General features: G+C 46.7%; 1 pseudogene; it reads left to right on the top strand.

Annotated features, from left to right (window-relative positions):
• The window catches only part of LOC119927166, a 38688-nt pseudogene extending 23391 nt beyond the window's left edge, over window positions 1–15297 (top strand).
• Window positions 15298–18025: the final 2728 nt, after the last annotated feature.

Raw genomic sequence — 18025 nt, 5'->3', positions numbered from 1 at the left:
CGTCCCCTACATTCCACAGAAATTGCCCTCTCAAAGGTCACCAATGACCTCCTGCTTGCCATGTCCAACGGCTCATACTCAATCCTAATCCTCCTCGACCTCTCAGCTGCCTTCGACACTGTGGACCATCCCCTTCTCCTCCACACACTATCCAACCTTGGTTTCACAGACTCTGTCCTCTTTGGTTCTCCTTTTACCGCTAGGCCCGTTCGTTCTCAGTCTCTTTTGCGGGCTCCTCCTTCCCTTCCCATCCCCTTATTGTAGGGGTTCCTCAGGGGTCAGTTCTTGGTCTCCTTCTGCTCTCTATCTACACTCCTTTGGTGGACTCATTCGCTCCCACTGCTTCAACTATCATCTCTACGCTGATGACACCCAAATCTACATCTCTGCCCCTGCTCTCTCTCCCTCCCTCCAGGCTCGTATCTCCTCCTGCATTCAGGACATCTCCATCTGGATTTCTGCCCGCCATCTAAAACTGAACATGTCCAAGACTGAACTCCTTATCTTCCTTCCCAAATCCTGACCCTCCCTGATTTTCCCACCACTGTTGACGGCCCTACTATCCTTCCCGTCTCACAAGCCCGTAACCTTAGTGTCATCCTCGACTCCGCTCTCTCGTGCACCCCTCACATCCAATCCATCACCAAAACCTGCCGGTCTCTCCTCCGCAACATCGCCAAGATCCGCCCTTTCTTCTCCATCCAAACCGCTACCCTGCTAGTTCAATCTCTCATCCTATCCCTGCTGGATTACCGCATCAGCCTCCTTTCTGATCTCCCATCCTCCTGTCTCTCCCCACTTCAATCTATACTTCACGCTGCTGCCCTGATCGTCTATGTGCAGAAACGCTCCGGGCATGTTACTCCCCTCCTCAAAAATCTCCAGTGGCTACCATTCAACCTACGCATCAGGGAAAAACTCCTCACTCTGGGCTTCAAGGCTCTCCATCACCTCGTCCCCTCCTACCTCACCTCCCTTCTCTCCTTCTACAACCCAGCCCGCACCCTCCACTCCTCTGCCGCTAATCTCCTCACCGTGCCTCATTCTCGCCTGTTCCGCCGTCGACCCCCGGCCCACGTCATCCCCCTGGCCTGGAATGCCCTCCCTCTCCCCATCCGCCAAGCTAGCTCTCTTCCTCCCTTCAAGGCCCTACTGAGAGCTCACCTCTTCCAGGAGGCCTTCCCAGACTGAGCCCCCTTCCTTCCTCTCCCCCTCGTCCCCCCTCCATCCCCCCATCTTACCTCCTTCCCTTCCCCACAGCACCTGTATATATGTATATATGTTTGTACATATTTATTACTCTATTTATTTATTTATTTTACTTGTACATATCTATTCCATTTATTTTATTTTGTTAGTATGTTTGGTTTTGTTCCCTGTCTCCCCCTTTTAGACTGTGAGCCCACTGTTGGGTAGGGACTGTCTCTATATGTTGCCAACTTGTACTTCCCAAGCGCTTAGTACAGTACTCTGCACGCAGTAAGCGCTCAATAAATGCGATTGATTGATTGATTCCTCTCCCCCTCCTCCCCCTCCCCATCCCCCTCCTTACTTCCTTCCCATCCCCACAGCACCTGTATATATGTATATATGCTTGTACATATTTATTACTCTATTTATTTTACTTGTACATTTCTATTCTATTCATTTTATTTTGTTAATATGTTTTGTTTTGATGTCTGTCTCCCCCTTCTAGACTGTGAGCCCACTGTTGGGTAGGCAACAGTTGTTTGGATGTCCTGCTGGCGTTCAGTTTTCTACGTGTCCCCCTTCCCCAGCACAGTGGGGTAGCAGTGAGCATAGCTTCAGTGCTTAGGAGACTAACGTCCTTCCAGGTCTCCGTTGCCCATGATACTGCATTGATATCTGATGTCGATAACTTGAATCAGAATGTTGCCAATGAAAATGCTCATGATGTCAGAAGTGACATCTGTAGTGGTAGGACATTCAGACAACAGTCTAGCCAGGGCATGAAAAGTGCCTCCACCAGGATGCTGTCCATTTGCATCGTGCGAAAGGAGTCGATCTGCGAAATGCTATGAGGAACATCCAATGGGATTTAGCCACAGACTGAATGTATGAATGGAAAGAGCTAGGAGTCAAGGATGATAGCAAAGTTTTGGGTGGGATGCCAGTGTTACCAAGCATAAAGGGAGTGTTAGGAGAAGGAGTGGCAGTGGAAAGGAAGATGGGGAGTTTAGCTTTGGACAGGGTGAACTTAAGGCCTCAATGGGTCACGCCTGTGGAAATGACTTGGAGAGAGGGGCAAATCCAAGATTGTAGCAGAGGAGAAAGGTCAGGGTAGTTGGGACAGAATTGGGAAAAATCCTTGTGAAAACTCCAATTCTAGGAAGGCACTAAACACCACTAGATCCTGTGGCAAAGGATCCGTAGGGAGCGGGGGAAGGCGATGAGACAGGCAGTATGTGCACACAAACCGTACCCAACGGCTCAAGGCCAAACAGACTCAACAACAGGAGATAAAGAGACCAGGGCAAGGAAAACAAGCTTGCACCTGCAAGGCTCGGAGGCAACCTCAAGGCCATATCCGCAGCCAGCGATGGTTGGCAACGGGTGGCTGGGGGCGAGCCAGAGCAAACGCTTCGTGACTGGACAGAGCTGTTGTTAGGCTAGTGGCTGGAGGGCGGTGTGTGCTACATGGCAAAGCCTCGATACGCCATCCCCCGAGAAAACCCTGCCCCCGGGCAACGGGGGGTATAAGAGACGAACAAGACAAAGGGGGGGGCACGCGCCCGCTCTCTCGCTCTCTCTCGCCTCTCTCCCTCTCTCTCTCTCTCTCTCTCTCTCTCTCTCTCGCTCTCTCTCTCTCTCTTTCAACCATGTAACCGCTGATAGCAAATAAACGGCAACCAAGCTTTGAACCTCTGGCTGACTCTTCCTGGTAGGAACGCGCGGGCCGCGTCCGGAGACATCCGAAGACCCGGAGAGGGTAAGAACCCGAGAGTTGCCCCCGAAATCACGGGGAGCAACGAGTGGCGCCCAACGTGGTCTCAGATGCCCCCATTTGGGAAGACCAGAGAGAGTGCCTCGTAGGCCAGGTAGCTAAAGGTCAGGCGGGAAGATGGGGACGGCACGATCGTTACCCATATATAAGCCAGAAGATAAGGAATTGTACACCCGGCACTGTTACAAGATATTGAGAAGTAAGGGGGTAAAGATTGAGCTGAAAACAATAAGGGAATTTATAGGGAAGATAACTATGACCTCCCCGTGGATATTTGATTCCGGGATCACAGAGGAGCGGTGGGACGTTATTGGGGAACGGATGACGGCCTATGAAGACTCCCACCCGGGGGAGCTAAAGGACCTGGACTTCCTTATACACGGTATCCTCCGTGCAGCCTTTCAAGGGCGGCAGACTCTCCTAGCTTCCATCCAAGAATTGGGCCGGAAACCTACTAATTGGGACTCCTTCCACGGGATGATCCAGAGGGAAAGGGAAACCTCTGATGACTTTTTCACTCGTCTTAGTGAGAGAGAAGAGACGATGGTTAAAACAATTGTATGTGTATAAAGGAAGAAGGAGGGAAAAGGAGAAAGACAAGAGAAGGTGAAGCAATTGCAGTTGAAGGAAATTGTCTGCTGAGGCATCTACACCCTGCGAAGCAGGTGTCCCATAAGGGCGGATGATGGGTGGAGAGATTGCCTCTGAAGGAAATTGTATGTGTATGTAGGTTAGAGTAAGTGTGTGTGAAGGAGAAAGAGAAGAGACACGAGGGAATTTTAGTCGAATGTCTATCTTCCTGTAATACTCCTGTGTTGCCTGTGCGAAAACTGGGCTCCCCTCTGTCTTATCGGTTAGTCCAGGACTTGCGTGCAATTAACTCTTACGTTTTGCGCATGCATGCTGTGGTTCCAAGTCCCATGGCAGTAGTTAGCTCCGTGAGCCCCGAAGCAACCTGTTTTACTTGTATTGATCTAACTGGTGCTTTCTTTACTATCCCGGTGTCCTGTGAGAACCAGTACCTTTTTGCCTTTACCTGGGAAGGTCGTCAACTAACCTGGACGAGACTTCCCCAGGGTTTTGTTCACTCCCCAACTATCTTTTCGAGAGAATTGTGCAGAGCTTTATCTCCCCTCATTTTACCCGAAGGGATCAGTATGTTCCAGCATAGGGATGATATCCTTATTGCTGGGGACACGAAGGATCTGTGTCGGTCAGGTTCCCTCCAGGTCCTAGCATGTTTGCATCAGCTTGGTCTTAAAGGTAGTCGCGAGAAACTGCAGTGGTGTCAGCCCCAGGTAAAATATCTTGGGTTCAGGTTGCGGGCGGGAGAAAGAGCAATCGCCCCCAAGCGAGCAAGCCTTATTCAATGCATGCTTCGCCCCACCACTAAGAGGGCCTTGAGAGGTTTTCTAGGTGCGGCTGGGTTTTGTCGAGCTTGGATTCCAGAATTTGGGTTGTTAACCAGACCCCTTTTTGAGCTCCTAAAAATGACTTCCCCAGAGCCCCTGGACTGGACTTCCGAGGCTGTAGAAACCTTTCAGACACTAAAATCATGCCTGAGTTCGGCCCCTGCCCTGGGACTCCCTGACTATAGTAAGCCATTCTATTTGTACATTCATGAACGCCGCGGAGTGGCCTCAGGTGTTTTGTGCCAAACTCTCGGTACCCACTATCGACCAGTAGCATTTTATTCAGGTGTCCTTGATCCTGTCATTCTAGGTCAAATACCCTGTATCCGCTGCATAGCTGCGGTGGTAATACTGCTTGAAAAGTCTCAGGATATCCTCTTGGGACATCCCGTTGTTGTTCGGACTCCGCATGAAGTTGTGCACCTCCTTCGTGGAGCAGCCACCCGAGCCTTATCTGTGGCATGCCTGACTAAATATGAAGTTGCTTTATTGGAAAATCCGCAGGTACATGTGGAGCGCTGTGGCTCCTTGAATCCAGCTACCTTGCTTGAGTCCTCTCCTATGACTGACAAAATCCACGATTGTGATGAAGTAGTTCGGGAAACTGTCGCTCCTCGATCTGACCTTCGCGATGGGCCTTTGTCCTCTTCTGATCTAACTTTGTTCACAGATGGCTCCTCCTTTATGGATCAAGGGGTGCGCCTCACCGGTGCTGCTGTTGTTACCCTAACCTTTGTGCTGTGGACCGGCTCACTCCCAGCTTCTTGCAGTGCGCAGGCAGCTGAGCTTGAAGCCCTTACACAGGCATTATTACTTGGTAAAGGGAAGCGTGTGACCATCTATACAGACTCTAAGTATGCCTTTGGGGTCTGTCAGGCTACAGGTGCCCTGTGGCAAAGTCGTGGGTTCCTCACTTCAGCGGGTCGTCAGGTTGCTAATGGGGATCGTATAGAACGCCTATTACAGGCCCTCTTGCTCCCAGCCGAGGTGGCTATCGTGCATGTGCATGCACACACCCGAGGAAGTGATTCCCCGAGTTTGGGCAATCGCCGAGCCGACGAGGCCTCTCGTTGGGCAGCTCGGCATGCCCTCCTTGTATGTGTAGCTCCTGTTATGACCCTGGCCCCCACGTCTATGCCTGGCACTCTGTTGCCCTCCCTGATTACTGATAAGGAAAGAGCTGAGTGGCCTCGACAATATGAGGCACTGGAGCGGGACGGACTCTTTTGGGTCCCTGATGGACGCCCTATTTTGCCCGCTGCTGCACTGCGACCAGTTTGTCTGGGTCTTCACCAGGAGACTCACTTTGGTGCAGATGCCTTGGCAGCCACAGTTCTTCGAGTTTGGTTTGCCCCAGGTATCCATCCTGTTGCCAAACGTGTCACAGCCAGTTGTGCTACTTGCCAGAGCTTCAGTGCTCACCCTGGTCATCGGGTTCCCTTGGGGGGGACGCCCTTCGGTCTATTCCCCTTTTGAGGGTTTGCAGGTTGATTTTGTGACACTTCCAAGGGCTGGTCGTTTCCGATATTTACTAGTCATTGTTGATCACCCGACTAGGTGGATGGAGGCTTTCCCTTCCTCCGGAGTAACTGCTCTTATGGTGGTGAAATGTCCCTAGCGGGAAGTCATTCCCAGGTTTGGGCCACCTACTGTTATTGATTCTGATCAAGGATCACATTTTACTGAGTCTGTTCTATCTGAAATTTATCGACCTGTCTCTATATGTTGCCAACTTGGACTTCCCAAGCGCTTAGTACAGTGCTCTGCACACAGTAAGCACTCAATAAATACGATTGAATGAATGAATGAATGAATCGACCACTTGGAATTGAATGTTCTTTACATGCACCATACCAGGGCGATGATGCCCTGCGAGCCTATGTTTTGTCTCTCCAGGCAATTCTAGCTGAGCTGCAGGCTGCTGGAATCCTTCATCAGCGCATCCCTCTCACGGTTCATCTGCATCCATTCATCGCTGGAGATTGGGTTTGGGTTAAGCGCATGGTCGGCAACGGTTCACTTAAGCCATCCTGGGAGGGGCCCTACCAGGTTCTCTTGTCTTCCTTTTCTGCAGTTCGTGTTGCCGAGCGCCCCTCATGGATCCATCACTCCCAGGTGAAGCCAGCCGTTTTTGATGCTTCGCCTCCTGATTGTACTCCCCCATCGGTTTCTGCTGACTCTCAAGATTCCGAGCCACCCACTGTCCCAGCTTTACGGCTGCGTCGAACTTCTACCGGATGGGCCTCGGTCCTGTGAGATTTTGTCTGGTTGCTTATTTGTGTGTCTTGCCGCTGGTTTGGTTTTTTGCTGTGCTGTGTTTTTCAGCTACTGGAGGCCTGCCTCTGATGTGCTTCATCTACCCTGATGCTTCTACAAACCCCGACCACATGCCTGTCCAAAGCTGAAGTCACGGACATGCAGCGCCGTCTGGACGCTGTGTTTCGCTGAGGAGGGGGATTGTTGTGTGTGCTCAGTTGTGCTTGAATTTTTCTGTTGGATTTTTCTATCTTTTCTTTTTGCCTGGATTTTTGTCTTTTCCTTGTCCTTTACTTTAGGCGCCGGCTTTGCGGAAGACCTTTGTTATCCCGAGGAGGGTCGTATGTGATCCTCCCGGTGGCCATGGGCCTCGGAAGGATCAAAAGGGGGTTTTGCTTTTGCTCATGTGCCTCCCGTGCCTCCTTCGTCTCTTTTGCTCCATTGTTGCCCGGGTGGTCCACGAGATTAAGGTCGAGATGCTCCCATTGCGCGGACGCCCTTAGCGGTCCCCGCCATAACGGGAGGGGGACACATATGGAGCGGGGGAAGGCGATGAGACAGGCAGTATGTGCACACAAACCGTACCCAACGGCTCAAGGCCAAACAGACTCAACAACAGGAGATAAAGAGACCAGGGCAAGAAAAACAAGCTTGCACCTGCAAGGCTCGGAGGCAACCTCAAGGCCATATCCGCAGCCAGCGATGGTTGGCAACGGGTGGCTGGGGGCGAGCCAGAGCAAACGCTTCGTGACTGGACAGAGCTGTTGTTAGGCTAGTGGCTGGAGGGCGGTGTGTGCTACATGGCAAAGCCTCGATACGCCATCCCCCGAGAAAACACTGCCCCCGGGCAACGGGGGGTATAAGAGACGAACAAGACAAAGGGGGGGCACGCGCCCGCTCTCTCGCTCTCTCTCGCTCGCCCTCTCGCCTCTCTCCCTCTCTCCCTCTCTCTCTCTCTCTCTCGCTCTCTCTCTCTTTCAACCATGTAACCGCTGATAGCAAATAAACGGCAACCAAGCTTTGAACCTCTGGCTGACTCTTCCTGGTAGGAACGCGCGGGCCGCGTCCGGAGACATCCGAAGACCCGGAGAGGGTAAGAACCCGAGAGTTGCCCCCAAAATCACGGGGAGCAACGGAATCAGCTTCAACTGTATTGGACCCCAGACTGTCTTCGTGGTAAGGGATTGTTATCTATTTCTAAATATTATTCTAATTCTTATTTTTATTCATATCTTTGTCCTTATTTTTATTATGCTATATGTTAATAACTTACTATGAGTCAAGCTCTGTTATGAGTGTTGGTGCTGGTGCTGAGTGCTCCCCCTGGCCTGGAATGCCCTCCCTCCCAACATCCGCCAAGCTAGCTCTCTTCCTCCCTTCAAGGCCCTACTGAGAGCTCACCTCCTCCAGGAGGCCTTCCCAGACTGAGCCCCTTCCTTCCTTCCCCCTAGTCCCCCCTCCATCCCCCTCATCGTACCTCCTTCCCTTCCCCACAGCACCTGTATATATGTATATATGTTTGTACATATTTATTACTCTATTTATTTATTTATTTTACTTGTACATATCTATTCTATTTATTTTATTTTGTTAGTATGTTTGGTTTTGTTCTCTGTCTCCCCCTTTTAGACTGTGAGCCCACTGTTGGGTAGGGACTGTCTCTATATGTTGCCAACTTGTACTATCCAAGCGCTTAGTACAGTGCTCTGCACACAGTAAGCGCTCAATAAATACGATTGATTGATTGATTGATTGAACATGGGGCCCGAGTGCGAGATTCTCCACAGATTCATTACGGGTTGCTGGCCTCTCACCGCCACCCTAGGGCACACTCACAGGGACAGCGTGGGGCTGGGGGTAGCCGTCCTCTGTCAGTCTGGACTGGTCCCCTGTCTCCCCCGGACTCCTGGGTTCTGTCAGCCCAGGAGGGACATCGAAGAGCCCTCAGCTCTCAGCTCTCTGTTGCCCGCGGACACTGAGATGCTTCTGCAGATGGATCCCTTCCCCAAAGATAAAGCAGCCGCTCCTCTGAAGGGAATCTCTGGAGGTCCGGATCGGGGCCCAAAGACCTGTAGTGACTTGTCCAATGTCACACATCAGATAAGTGGCAGACCCAGCGCTTAGAACAGTGCTTTGCACATAGTAGGCGCTTAATAAATTCCATTATTATTATTATAACTGGGATTAGAACCCAGGTCATCTTGACTCCCGGCCCCATGCTCTTTCCACTAAGCGACACTAAGAAATTGTGACTCTGACCCTGGTCATACAGTTCCCTATTGAAATTTCCCTCACATGTCCCCTGCTCTTCTCCGGTGCCACCGGGCCTGTCCCGGGCTGGAGAGTATCTACCTCTTGCTGAGAGAGAGGCTCACTCCATCTTTTCGGTCCTGGACGCTGGTGGCAGTGACAGGAAGGACTGGCCGAGGCGTGAGAGCTGGCAGGATCCCTCATGGCTCTCAGGATGGCTGCGCCATCCCCTCAGACGACGGCCCTGTTATTTCCTGGGGAATTCCCCTTGGGAGGACGGGTCCGGGGCTCCGATGAGACAGCTGACTGTCCAGGAATCTCGGAAGGCCGGGATCGTGGGCTCCTTGTGGTCCCAGCCCCCACAAAATAAATGACTGTCCAGTCCCACGTGGTTCCCACTCTGGGATTCCTTCCTATGACAACATCAACAGACTAATCATCATTCCCTTTCTTTGATTAATAATAGTATTCTGGTTAAGCTCTGTGGTTTGGAGCTTCATCCCATGCCAGGGCTTGGGATCATGTGAAATATGCAGCAATCCACCTTAGACATTGCCCTCTAGACTGTAAGCTCATCATGGGCAGGGAATGTGGCTACCAACCCTGTTATATTGTTATGTCGTACTCTCCCAAGCACTTAGTACCAAGGTCTGCACATAATAAGCGCTCAATAAATATGATCGATCGATTGATATGCATTGTTTTCCCCTACTGAATCCCTATCTGCATTCTCCATTCCTCCCAAGTTCACCATCTCACTGTGCCTCGTTCCCAACTCCCCCCACTCAGATCCCTACCTCACCACCTTTCCCCTGCTTGGAATTCCCTCTCCCTTCATATCCACCAGACCACAGAGCTTCCCATCTTCAAAACTACTTCCTGAAACTCTATTAAATCCACGGAACCATTCCTGATTATTTTTTTCATTATGGTACGTGGTAAGTGTTCACTATTTTCCAGGGACCGTTCTAAGCATAGAAGTACATACAAGCTAGTCAGGTTGGACACAGACCCTGTACCGCACAGTCTAATCCCCATTTTGCAGATGACGAAGTTGAGGCAAGAAGTGAAATGACTTGCCCAAGGTCACATGGCAGACAAGTGGCAGAGGCTGAATTAGAAGCCAGGTCCTCTGATTCCCAAGTCCATGGTCTATCAATTGGGCTATGCTGCTTCCCTGGGCTTCCCTGTCTCAGGGTGCTTAACTGTCTCGGTCTGGGCCTGTGTAAAAAGCCCCCCTCCCCATCCTTAATAATAATAATAATAATAATAATAATAATAATAATAATAATAATAATAATTGTGATATTTGATAAGCGTTTATTAAGTCCCAGACACTGTACTAAGCCCTGGAGTGGATACAAGCAAATTGGGTCAGAGAAGTCTCTGTCCCACATGGGCTCACATTCTCAACCCCCATTTCAAAGATGATGGAACTGAGGCCCAGAGAACTGAAGAGATTTGCCCAAGGTCACATAGCCTAAAGGAGGCAGAGTCGAGATTACAAACCGGGTCATTCTGACTCCCAGGTCCATGCTCTATAGTCTAGGCCATGCTGCTTCTCTGGGTTACAACGATCTGAAACAATCAATCCGTCATTCAATGAGTTGTATTTACTGATATCTTCTGATTGCAAATCTAGAGATAACGAGAAATTACTCTAAATCCATCCTAAGACCGTCCCACTGGCTGGCTTGGTGGCTCAACCCGGAGAAGCAGCATAAGAAGCCACATAGTTTAGTGGCAAGAAGGCGGGCTTGTGACTCAGAGGACGTGGATTCTAATCCCAGCTCTGCCACCTCTCTGCTGCGTGACCTTGGGCAAGCCACTTAACGTCTCTGGGCATCAGTTATCTCATATGAAAAATGGGGATTAAGAATAATGATTATAATAAGCATCATAATAATAATCGTGGTATTTGTCACGTGCTTACTATGTGCCAAGCACTCTTCTAAGCGCTAGGGTAGATACAAAGTAATCAGGTTATCCCATGTGGAGCTCACAGTCTTAATCCACATTTTCCAGATGAGGTAACAGGCACACAGAAGTTAAGTGACTTGCCCACGGTCACACAGCAGCCAGGCGGCGGGGGCGGGATTAGACCCTACGTCTTTTGACTCCCAAGCCCATGCTCTTTCATGCAAATCCCGTCAAATTCCCCAACGAATGGGGTACAATGATCGGGATAGCATTTTTGGGTTCTCTGGAGTCATTTTTTCGTTTCGATATTATTTGAAAGGACTCCTTTCCTTCAACTCCCTTTCGTGGCCAAGCCTCATTCCCCTTCTCCTCCCCTGTGTCCTAGGCGCTTACCTCGAGCTGGAAGCTCTGCTCGCCCCTCACTGAAACCTATAGGCCAGCTAGTCAGTGGCTCGGTGACCCAATGGGTCAGCAACAGAGGTGGTCGGGGCCCGAGTCACGCAACGAGTCCAATAATCTCCATTAAAATACCTTGAAGGCCTCAAGTTGTGTAATGAACAGGAGATATATCTGCTTCATATATATGCAGCAAACCTCTCTTTTCTCCCCTCAAATACTTTGTTTTCAGGCCCTGAAGACCTTGTAGAGTGAAATTAAAGCAATTTTTTTTTTGCATGAAACAAATTTCTCCCATTCACCACCAATATACTCTGTTCATTCTCATTTCAGAGGACTTGAGGGCCTGAAGTGAACTATTATTACACAGTAGATGTTTCTCCAGGAAGCCAATTTCTTCTCTTCAAGTTCCTACTATTTCCCTTCAGGTCTTGAAGACCTTAAGTGGAAAATTATGAGGTGAGTTTTTGTATCAAGAAATTTCTCCTTTTTGAACTCCATATATTACTTTCTCGGGCCCTTAGGCAGAGAAACAAAAGCAGAAGATTATTTGCATGAAGAAAACTTGTCCTTTCTCAACACACATATTCTCTTTCCAGGTCCTGAAGACATTCATCATGAGAAATCAAAGTAGGAGATGGTTTGCATGAAGCCGTGAGGACCTTTAGAGATGTAAGAGCTGGAGATTGTATACATGAAGCATATTTCTCCATTTTCACATCAAATACTCTCTTTTCTGGCCTTGAGGACCTTAGGTAGCGAAATAATGGCTGGCAGTTGTTTACATGAAGAATATTTTCTCCTTTCCCACTTCAAATATTCCCTTATGCGGCCTTGAAGACCTTAGACAGAGAAGTAAAAGATGGAGACGATTTTCACATGAAGTGAATTTCTCCTTTTGCATGTCGATTCTTCTCTTTTCTGACCTTGAAGACCTTAGGGTAGAGGAATAAAAGCTGGAGGTGGCTTGCATGAAACCCATTTTCTGTTTTCCCTCTAGTATTTGCTTTTGAGGTCTTGAAGACCTTAGAGAAGGTAAATACTGGGGATTCTCCTTTTTACACCTCCACATAATCTCTATTCATTCTCAAATAAAAGGCCTTGAAGGCCTGAGGTGGAGCAATGCACAAGAAGTATATCTGCGCTTAAAGGTCTGCCTTGAAGACCTTGTATAGAGAAATGAACTCTGGGGGTGTTTTGCATGAAGCAAATTCTTCCTTTTTCACCACAGATATTCTCTTTAATGGCCTTGAATACCTTACGTTGTCAAGTAAGCAGGACATTTTTTTGCATGAAGCAAAAGTCTCCTTTTCTAATGCCATACATTATCTCTTCTGGCCTTGAAGACCTTAGAGAAATAAAAGCTAGAGTAGGACTGCATGAAGCAAATTTAGCCCTTTTCACCTCAAATAATCTCTTTGGAGACCTTGAAGACCTAAAACCTTACAGAAATAACACCTAGAGATTGTTTACTTGAAGTAAACTAAGCATTTTCCACCTCACATATTCTCTTGGAAAGGCCTTTTCATTCATTCATTCAATCGTATTTATTGAGCGCTTACTGTGTGCAGAGCACTGTACTAAGCGCTTGGGAAGTACAAGTTGGCAACATATAGAGACTGTCCCTACCCAACAATGGGCTCACAGTCTAGAAGAGTGGGCTCAGAGTCTAGAAAACCTAAGCCTTGAAGACCTAAAGTGGACAAATATGAGCAGGCAGATTTTTCATGAAGCAAAATTATCCTTCTTTAACCTCATATATTTTTTTAAATTCCTTTAACATCTGATTTAGAAAAATGAGTGCAGGAAATTGTTTTGCTCAAAGCATATTTCCCCCTTTACATTTGGGATCCTCTCCTCTGAGGCCCTGAAAGCCTTAGAGACATATAAACTGGAGATTGTCTGCATGATACTTTCTCTTTTTTCCAGTAAAAGCTGGAGAAGGTTTGCATGAAGCACGTTTCTGCTTTGGCACCTCAAATATTCTCTGTTCATTCTCAAGTACAAGGGTTTGAAAATGAGTAGTGCACAGGAAGTGTATTTGTCCTTGGAAGTCTCCCTTGTATGGAGAAATAACAGCCGGAGATTGCTTGCATGAAGCAAATTCATCGTTTTTCACTACATAAATTCTCCTTGTTGGCTCTGAAGCCCTCAGGTTGACAAATAAGCAGGACATTGTTTTCATGAAGTAACATTCTCCTTTTATAATGTCATATACTATCCCTTCAAGCCTTGAAGACCTTAGAGAAATAAAAGCTATAGTTTGTTTGCATGAAGCAAATTTCTCCTTTCCCATCTCAAATATTCTCTTTGGAGGCCTTGCAGTCTTTATTAATCAAAACTAGAGTTGGATTGCACGAATCAAATTTCGCCATTGTCACCTCTAGTATTCTCTTTTCTGGCCTTGAAGATCTTAGATTGAGAAATAAAAGCTGGAGCTTTTTTGCATGAAGCAAATTTCCTCCTTTCCCTCCTCACCTATTCTCTTTTAAGGCCTTGAAGACACATAGACAGAGAAGTAAAAGCTGGAGATGGATACTCTCAATTACAATGCCTTAAAGGCCTGAAGTGGAGTAGTGCATAAGAGGTGTATCTGCCCTTGAAGCTCTGCCTTGAAGACATTATATAGAGAAGTAAAAGGTAGAGTTTGTTTACATGAAGCAGATTTCTCCTTTGCCACCTTAAATATTCTCTATGGAGGGCTTGAAGTCTATTAGTGAAATCAAAACAGGAATTGGCTTGCATGAACCAAATTTCTCCTTTTTCACCTCAAATGTTCTCTTTGGAGGCCTTGAAGACCAAACCCTTACAGAAATAACACTTGGAGATTGTTTTCCTGGAGTAAACTAATCATTTTTCACCTCATATATTCTCTTGGAAAGGCCTTGAAGACCTAAGGTGTACAAATGAGCAGGACAGCTTTTTCCTGAAGAGAACGTATCCTTCCTGAACCCCACACATCATTTTTTCATTCCTGGAAGATCTGATTTAGAAAGCTGAGTGCAGAAAATTGTTCGCATAAAGCAGATTTCTCCTTTTCCACTAGATATATTCTCTTTGAAGGGCTTGAAGACGTTGGAGAAATTCAAACTGGGAGATTGCATGAACTTTCTCCGTTTTACCTCAGATACCCTCTTTCAGTGCCTTGAAGACCCTTGGAAGAGGACTCAAAGCTTCAGGCACTTTGCATGTAGAAAAGTTTTCCTTTTCAATCTTAAATATTCTCTTTTCTGGCCATGAAGACCCTCGATAGATAAATCAAAGCTGGAGGTTGTTTGCAAAGAGGAAATGTTCTCTTTTGTCATCTAAAATACTTGCTTTTGAGGCCTCAAATACTATACAAGAGAAGCAAGAGCTGGAGTCGCGTTTGCACGGAACGAATTTCTCCTTATGCACCTCAAATACTCTCTCTTTTGGCCTAGAAGGCCTTGGGTAGAGAAATCAAAGTTGGAGTTCTTTGCAGGAAGCAAATTTCTCCATTTCACCCCAAATTTTCTCTTTTATAAGACCTTGAACACCCTAGGTAGAGAAATACAAGCTAGAGAGGGTTTGCATGAAACAAATTTCCCCTTCTTCACCTCAGATATTCTCTTTTCAGGCTTTTAAGTCCTTGAGTAGAGAAATCAAAGCTGAAGGTCTTTGCAGGAAGCAGATTCCTCCTTTTTCTACCTTAAATAATTTCTGTTTTAAGGCCGTGAAGACCTTAATAAGAGAAATAAAACCTGGGGATGATTTGCATGGAACAAAGTTCCCCTTACTCACCTCAGGTATTCTCTTTTCGGGCCTTGAAGATGTTCGGTAGCGAGGTAAGAGCTGGAGATGGTTTGCATGGAGCAGATTTCTCCTTATGCTCCTCATATATTCTCTCTGCCAGCCTTAAAGACATTCAGGAGACAAATCTAAGCTGCAAGTCTTTGCATGAAGTACATTTCTCCTTTTCCATCTCAAATATCCTCTTTTCAGGTCTTGAAGACTTAGACAAATGAAAGCAGGAGATGGTTTTTCATGAAGCCAATTTCTTCAATTTCACCTCAGCTATTCTCTTTGGATGCCTTGAATACCTCAGATGGAGAAATAAAAGCTGGAGATGAAGCATGAAGCATGAAGCAAATTTCTTCTTTGGAACCTCAAATGAAATTTGAAAATTTCAGTGAAAATGCCTGGAAGGCCTGAAGTGTAGTAATGAACAGGAGATGTATCTGCCACATGAAGCACATTTCTCCCTTTTCACCTAAATCATTCTCTTGTAAGGCCTTGAAGGTCTTAAAGGAATTAAAGCTCGAGATTATTTGCATGAAGCAAATGGATCATTTTTCACCTCTCACATGCCCTTGGAATGCCTCGAAGACCTAAGGTGGACAGATAAGCAGGACAGTTTTTGCATGAAGTAAAATTTTCATTTTTTTAAATGCCATATCACATTTTTTCAGGCCTTCAGGACCTTAGTGATCAAAATGAAAGCAGGAAATGATCTGTTTAAAGCAAATTTCTCCTTTTTCCCTGGAAAGATTCTCTTTTGAGGCCTTGAAGACCTAGAAGATAATCTTTCCAGGGAAAAAGGAGAAATTTGCTTTAAACAAAGGCCTTAAAGACCTTAGAAAAGCATAAATTGGAGACTGTGTGCATGAAACAAACCTTCTCCTTTTTCACCTCGAATACCCTCTTTCAGAGGCCTCAAAATCCTCAGGCAGAGAAAGAAAAGCCAAGATCGTTTACATACAGAAGGTTTCTCCCTTTTCGCCTCAAATATTCTCTTATTCACTCTTAATTAAAAGACCTTGAAGGCCCGAGGTGGAGAAAGGACCAGAGGATGTATGTGCAGGGAAACTGATTTCCTCTTTGGCACCTCATGTACTCTCTTTTAAGGCCTTGAAGACCTTGGGTGGAAAAATAAGGAGGATAGGTTTTGCCTGAAGCACAATTCTCCTTTTTAAACCCCAAATATTGTCTTTTCAGGCCTTGAAAATGTTAGGTAAATACATTGCAGGGGGAGATTATCCTCTTAAAGCAAATTTTCTCTTTTGTATCTCAAATGTTCTCCTTTGTGGCCCTGAAGACCATCTTAGCTAGGGAAAACAAAGTGGAGATTACTTGTTTGAAGCTAATTTCTCCGTGGGCACCACGAATAAGACTGTGAACAAACCCCAGTTGGGGAACCTGATTACGATGCATTTACCCGAGTGCTTTGAGCAATGATTGACACATAGTGAGTGTTTAACAAATGTGATTATTATTACTGTTATTACTATTATCAGGTTGGGAAGGGCTGAGTGGTTCTGAGAATAGGGTGATGGGAAGGAAACACTGATACTGGCTGTGTGGACACGACGGGAAAATCCCCAGTTTCAGAAGGAACAGGTTGTATCCTAGTGTTCATCGTCTTCTATTTCAGAGCTGAGACACTGACCAAACGGGAGATGAGGAGGTCATTGCATTCTCTCCTCTGAATGACCCTGTCCCCTTTTAAAATATATCAGTGATGGAAAATGGAGAAATAATGTCAGCCCACATTTCCTCCTCCCTCCTTCCAGTCCATCAGAGCACAGCTTTCCCCATCTTCAAATCCCCTCTGTCTTCCCACCACTTCCAGGATGCCTCGCACGATTCACTTTTCTTCCCCGTAAGTCATCTTCTCCCAACTTCCAATCACCAACTTAGGCTACTTCTCCGTTTTTGCACTCACATCCAGCATTATAGTTTTGTACATAGTGGCTTTTTAGAAAATGTACTCTTTAAGCACATAGTCATCTATTTATCATTCTTTCCATTCTCTTCTCTGCCCTCTCATGAATTAACTCTGTGTCTATCTCCCCTGTTCGATTTTAAGCTCTTGGAAAGCAGGGATGGTGTTTACTTTATTTTGATCTTTCTGAAGGGTTCACTACACTACTTTACACCCAGGATGCATTCAACAAATATCATTGATTGAAGGATGGATGGATTGATAGATGCATGCATGGATGGGTTGTTGAATGATTGGTTGGAAGGGTGGGTGGGTAGATGGATTGATAGATAATCCTATTTGATATTATGTATTTGTGCTTGCTCTCTCTCTGTCTCTGTGTCTCTCTTCTCTTTTTTCCTCATGCTGTTGCTACTTCCTTTTCTGCTAAAGCCATCACCCCGGAGGTTCATAAAATCATGAATACTTATGGGGAAGCAGTGTTGCCTGGAGGAGTCGGAAGGATCTGAGGTCTAACCCTGGCTCCACCACTTGTCAGCTGGGTGACCTTGGGCAAGCCATTTCACTTTCCTCTCCCCGTCCGCATCCCCGTGTCCTACCTCCTTCCCCTCCCCAGAGCACCTGTATATATGTTTTTACTTATTTATTACTCTATTTATTTTACTTGTACATATTTACTATTCTATTTATTTTGTTTATTGTTTTGTTTTGTTGTCTGTCTCCCCCTTCTAGACTGTGAGCCCGTTGTTGTGTAGGGACCGTCTCTATATGCTGCCAATTTGTACTTCCCAAGCGCTTAGTACAGTGCTCTGCACACAGTAAGAACTCAATAAATACGATTGAACGAATGAATGAATAGATGGATGGATGGATGGATGGATGGATGGATGGATGGGTGGAACGTCTGCTGTGTGACCTTAGGCAAGGCAATTCACTTCTCTGTGCCTCAGTTATTATATTTGTAAAATGGGAACTGAGACTATGAGCACGATGTGGGATAGGGACTGTGTAAAAGCTGATTATCGTGTATACGTCCCAGCACTTAGTACTGTGCCTGGCACATAATACGCGCTCAACAAATACCACTATTATCATTATTATTGATGGATGTATGAGTGCGTGTATGTACGTATGGATGTATGG

The sequence above is a fragment of the Tachyglossus aculeatus genome, chromosome 4, assembly GCF_015852505.1.
Source record: "Tachyglossus aculeatus isolate mTacAcu1 chromosome 4, mTacAcu1.pri, whole genome shotgun sequence".
Taxonomy (NCBI): domain Eukaryota; kingdom Metazoa; phylum Chordata; class Mammalia; order Monotremata; family Tachyglossidae; genus Tachyglossus; species Tachyglossus aculeatus.
The sequence above is the reverse complement of the archived record's forward strand: the minus strand, read 5'-3'. Positions and strand labels throughout refer to the sequence as shown.